Genomic DNA, 6,000 nt, shown 5'->3' with positions numbered 1-6,000 from the left:
GGTCTTGGTGAACCTTACAGCATGATCTCCAGACCCAGATGTGCCCAGATCTCCAGACCCACAGTGTAACAGGAATGTATAAGGTCTTCTTGACAACAGCGTTCCTGAGGTATCACAGTTCTGTTGCAACCAGTTCATCACCTCCTCAGAGAACATCTTCAAGTAAATAATCTCATGGATTGGAAAGAATTTGAAAAATTGTTTGAAAGGATTCTAAGCATGGACAATTTGGGAATATTACAGAAGAATGTATTAAAGAATGGACTTTAAGGACTTTTAGGTTTATCACACAGTTACCATCAGGAGAATGGCGAGGACTGGACATAGAACGCTGGGACAAAACTACATTGGTTTTATTTGCATGTTTGATGCGTTGGAAAAACAACCATTATGTGGGGCACTACACACTAATCATGAGGCTTGTGAAATCGATCTAACACATGTCCACAATAATTTTACAAGAGGAATAGTTTCACACAGGAAAACATGTCACCACAACTCATCATCACTTTTCTATCTTTGTTAATGATAACCACATGATAACACTTTGTCTGATAAGGTTACTTTACTTTGTATAATTCCAGAGACAGCTTGGTTCATAGGAACATATTACTTTCCATGTGTTAATTTCACACTCTACCGATTGTCATTGAATCCAGCAGACAATTAGTCTTTGAGGAAGATGTACCAGAATTTGATTTTGAGTTACCAAAATATATAATAATATGTTATTATATAATATGTTAGTCATTATTAGGGATGCCACAATTCTCAATATAATATTGAACCGTTCGGTACAACATCCACGGTTCAATATGCGCTTGTGAATTGCATTTTTTTCGGTTTTACTTTTAAATAATTTTTTTAAAGTCTGAAAGTCATACAAGCGCTCATTTGGCAGAAGAGTTGACAAATGCAGTGAATACATGGAAGTTGAGGAGGCCAAATATGTTAATCCCAGTCACCACAGATAACGCTCCGAATATTGTGACTGCAGTTAATGAAGCTGATGGGCTGGGGCCACAGATAAGTTGTTTTGCGCATTTAAGCAGTGTCAAGAAAGCAGTGTCAATCAACACATTGTCCTGGCTCCTGGGGAGGGTTAGAAAAATAGTGACTTTTGTTCACAAAAGCACCAAAGCCCACCATGTTGTGACTGTGAAGCAGGAGATGTTAAACTTGCCCTGACACAAGTTAATTCATGATGTCACAACTCGGTGGAATACAGTACATGACATGTTGGAAAGATACACAGAACAGCAGCCTGCCATCTATTCTGCCTTTCTGGACAAAGATCTGAAGCTTTCTGTCAAGAACATAACCATGTTAAATGACAGTGAACAGAAACTGGCAGAAGAACTGTTTCAGGTCCTCACAACACTGAAAACAGTGACCACCCTGATGAGCAGTGAAACAACCCCCCACTATATCAATGATCCTTCCTCTGAAAGAGATGATTCTCAAATCCATGTCACCAGGAGACCAGGACACTGCAACAGTCAAAGAAGCCAAAGCAGCCATTACAAATGACCTGGCAAAGAGGTACACTGACCCTAATCTTCATGATTACCTCCAAATGGCCACAGCCCTTGACCCAAGGTTTAAATCGCTGCCTTACCTTGCTGAAGACTCTCATGATAAGCTCTACAGGAATATCATCTGTGAAATTCTGGAGCATGAACAGCAGGTACTATTCGATTTTTTTTTAATCGTGTGTGATTGATTGTTTTATCCATTTAGATGTTTGTTATATAGCTTGTGTCCTTTTCACTGATCAAAATAATTTCACATTCGTCATTTGTTGCACTGGAGATGGTTGTGGTTCTGAGCTGTGTGTGCTTATATGTGTAATAATTATACTAAAGGATCATTATCTTTGATGCAAAGGGTCTAGTTTAGAATCCTGTGCCCTCCACAGAGGAAGACAATCCATCCTCTCCCTCTCCCAAGAAGAAGACAGCAATGTCAGAGGTAGTTGGGGAGCTTTTCAAAACTGAGGAACAGCAGAGTAGGCCATTTGCCCAGATCATTGAGGAGGAAGTCACCACATACAAGTTAGCAGACAGTATTCATGTGGATGCTGATCCATTCATATGGTGGAAAACAAATGAATGCAAGTTCCCCCATGTAGCAAAAGCTGCACAACAACACCTCTGTGTCCCAGGAACCTCTGTTGCGAGTGAGAGAATTGTCTTCACTGCCGGGGACATTGTAAGTGCAAAACGCTCTCGCCTTGCTGCAGAGAATGTTGACAGGCTTATCTTTTTACAGAAGAACCTCAAAATACAGGAATAGATAGCTGACCTAAGTGAAATTGCACTTTACATTCTGAATGAAGGATACTGTACTGGAGTGCTGTTAAGTTTAATTAACATGGTTTATTTATGTTCACTAAAGTACAAGTATATTTATTTGAAATGGTCAATTTATGTTCACTAACTTCACATGTATGTTTATTTTCAAAATTTAGGAATTTATGTTCCCCCAGTTTGTACATGGGCTCCCAGCAGCTGTGAGATGTCAGTGTTCATTTTAAAATAAAAAATGTTTATATTGTACAAAACACGAGGACTTTTTTTTTTAGCTTTTAAGTAAAATAAAGGAGTATTGCAATAAATCGTTTTTATTTGTTTCTTCTTAACCTCTCACTGTTCCTATTGCCTAAGTATAGAATAACAAAAAACACTTTTATGTGTTAAGCCATCAGAACCGAACCGAACCGAAAACCGTGGTTAAAAAACAGAGGTATGTATTGAACCGTGTGCTAACTGTATTGTTGCATCCCTAGTCATTATGTCATAATGCAAAGAAAGGATGACCATATTGTCAAAGCTCAACAAGGTCTTGTAGGAAAAGATAATGTCTTGACGAAACAAATGCATGGTGGTGATTTGGTTATTGCCTATTCTGATCTGATTTGGGATGTAACTTTCAAAACTGCTGTTTGCGTATGCATCTTTCTCATTCTTTCTGAATGTCTCTGCTCCAAACCCAAGTCATATTTTACATAGAACCAAATTTTAAGCAGAAAACCTGTGATAAGTTTGCCTTATGGAATGGAGCTAAAACCAGTGTGCGTGAGGTGAAGTTTCGATGACGGGCAAGGGCGTCGATTTGTGTAGGGACGGTAGGGACATGTCCCTACCAATATCCAGGGAACACTCAATTGTCCCTAGCAATAATTAGACCAAGCCTATATATACATTTATACATAACCACTGATATCCGTCTGTGTCTTGTGCTTTTTTACTTATTTCATTTAACATTTATCCAGGAATCATTAAATAAGTTTAAAATATTTTACAACGGCGTTCTGTAAAGAATAGTGCAACTTGTGGAACACAAACGGTTAACAGATTTACCCCCTGCAATGAATCCCGCCTCTGTAACTCACTCTCTAAAATGATTGGCCTTTGCCTTTTTGAGTCTCGCCTCTGTAACCCACACCGCTGTTTGATTGGCTTTGTCTTTCTCGCTAATGTGTTGAGGTCGGAGGCTGCAGCTAGATTCCGTTGTATGAAGCAATATGCAACGTGATTATGCAGGTTACCGGTATGTGAGGAAGGAAGTGTTCTTATAACAACAGTTTTATGCACAAAATGCGGGGAATGTTGTCCCCACCAATGTCAAATAAATTATGTCCCCACCAATGTCAAATAAATTATGTCCCCACCAATGTCAAATAAATTATGTCCCCACCAATGTCAAATAAATTATGTCCCCACCAATGTCAAATAAATTATGTCCCCACCAATGTCAAAATCAAACTTTCGCCTTTTGATGACAGGTAAGATTCTCTGAGGGCCGAAGGGGAACGACCTAAGGCAGGGCTTCACCGACACTGGGCACCGGCCCAAAAATGGGAGGTGTGATCTGTATTAAGGAAGTGATGTGATGCTTCAGGACCAAAAGCATCAAAGGGGGGACTGAAAGAAATTACAGAAATTGCACCCAAATTCCACTCCAAGGTACACATCTAAAAAGAGCTCATTCCTAAGTATCATAGTATCATAAGGTAATACGTTTGAACTTTATTCAATCATAAATATGGGAACGGTAGCAGGACATTAGGGATCACCACGAACAAAGGGACTACGTGACTGCGATTACGATTTAAAGTGACCACTTGGTTGATAACAATTGTAACAATACCAAGACAAGGTGTATGTGACCATGATTAACATTTAAAGACATCAGTTAGACAACAAGGTGTAGCCCAGACATTTGGGAGACATTTAGTTCTTACACTCAATACACATTCAAAGCGGAACTTCATTTAAATTACCAAAAGGGAAAACTGTATATAATGCGTGAGCAGGATTTGCTCTGGGTTCTTATTGACTCCGACAAACCCAAAGTACGTCATGTATATTGTCACTGCTATATGGAATAAACTTCTTGTTCTTCATTAAGATCTTCAACATCATCGTCTTATTTTTACACTACACATTTTTTATTTCTAATTGCACAAAAGAATAGTCATGGAACCAACTGATGAACTGATTAGTAAAATACAGAGAAGCCGTACAGATTATTTTCTGGAGTAAACAGTACTGGATACAGGCTTCAACACTTTCTGTGCCAGTGTAAGAAGGAGGTCAAGGCCTGGTGGACATTAAGTGTCACATGCAAGCCTTCAGACTACAAGCAGCTCAGAGACTGCTGTACCTTAAAGAGCATAAAGGCTTGGACACAAAGAGCAGGTCTAATTCTGCAAAAAGCAGCCAACCTTGGACTAGACACTTATTTTTACTTAAAGGTGATGAGGTGAGTCTCTGATGAGTCTGTGTGGATTACACTATTTTATAAGTCAGTGCTACAAGCCTAGAGAATCATTTAAAAAGGTATCGTGAACAAACGAGGAAACTGGACTTCTGATGAACCCTTAATTTTTAACATCATAATTCAAACCAGACTGTGTTCTTTAGCTAGTGTGTGAGTTTGTTGTCTTTTAACGTAAGAACTTCACAAAGCTGGGATGTCTCCTAGATAGAAATGGATGGAGATATGAAGAGGTCCTTAAAGTTAAGACAGACTCAAATTCAACACACCTCATTTAAAAATTTGAAGGACAAGATCTTCATGGTGTTATCAAGAAGCTACAGAAATGTCACTGTAAGAGGACTTTGACAGGACAAAGGAGACAAACAGGACTTTCCAAAAATTAGTTAAAAATTAGCTGTCAGTGAGGACCAGGAAAAAGACTTTCAGTTGACATAAAAGAAGGCACTTTAATACATCACAGTGAACATTACACACTTGTGCCCACTAAGCCAGCAAAGAGCATGGAGGTGGCCAGACTTGTGTGGACAGGACTTTTTATGAGTGATAGATTGAGGGTTCAGTATAAGTCTCCCATAGAAAAGCACACAGCTGATCTACAGTGTAAGTTTATTTACAGGGTGATAGCTACAGACAGACACGTGGCACACCTCAGGTTGTATTTTCCATAGCAAAGGTCAAGCACCAGTTTGTAAGGCACTGAACTGAGTGAGGTTAAAATGTAATCAGAAAAGTATCATACATAAATCGTACATAAACTACATTTGTAGCACAGGCCAGAGGATAAAAGTTAATATTTATATGATTTTATCATTTCCTACATATTGTCACACTTTTGCCTGTAATTGGGTTGAACACAGGACATGAGGGGACAGAACAGTCTTATGTGCAGTTTATTCACAGTAATTTTCAGATATAGCAGAATTTCAAAGAAGTGACAGTTCACTGAGAGTTACAGGGTGGTGCTTTCACATGTGGTTCTGTGAGGCCGTCTGACAGGGTACTGTGTGTGGGTCTGGATGGAGGCCAAGCAGCCATATGGCAGGGCTCAGGAGTACTATACTATAAATACATATATGAACCCTTTAGATTAGACCAGAGGTGCCCAAACTTTTTCCTGTGAAGGGTCAAAAAAAAAAACTTGACTAAGAGGCGTGGGCCAAGAGTAAATATTGTGTTGTATCAGACAGTTTTATATTAAAATGTATATATTTTATA

At 39.0% G+C, this 6,000-nt stretch overlaps 1 long non-coding RNA gene across 1 annotated transcript; it reads left to right on the top strand.

Annotated features, from left to right (window-relative positions):
• The first annotated feature begins 648 nt into the window (after nucleotides 1-648).
• Nucleotides 649-2,981, top strand: LOC125140086. Its single transcript, XR_007139317.1, has 3 exons — nucleotides 649-746; nucleotides 1,813-1,815; nucleotides 2,789-2,981. It is a non-coding gene; the product is annotated as an uncharacterized LOC125140086 (long non-coding RNA).
• Nucleotides 2,982-6,000: the final 3,019 nt, after the last annotated feature.

This window comes from Tachysurus fulvidraco, chromosome 2 (assembly GCF_022655615.1).
Source record: "Tachysurus fulvidraco isolate hzauxx_2018 chromosome 2, HZAU_PFXX_2.0, whole genome shotgun sequence".
Lineage (NCBI taxonomy): Eukaryota > Metazoa > Chordata > Actinopteri > Siluriformes > Bagridae > Tachysurus > Tachysurus fulvidraco.
The sequence above is the reverse complement of the archived record's forward strand: the minus strand, read 5'-3'. Positions and strand labels throughout refer to the sequence as shown.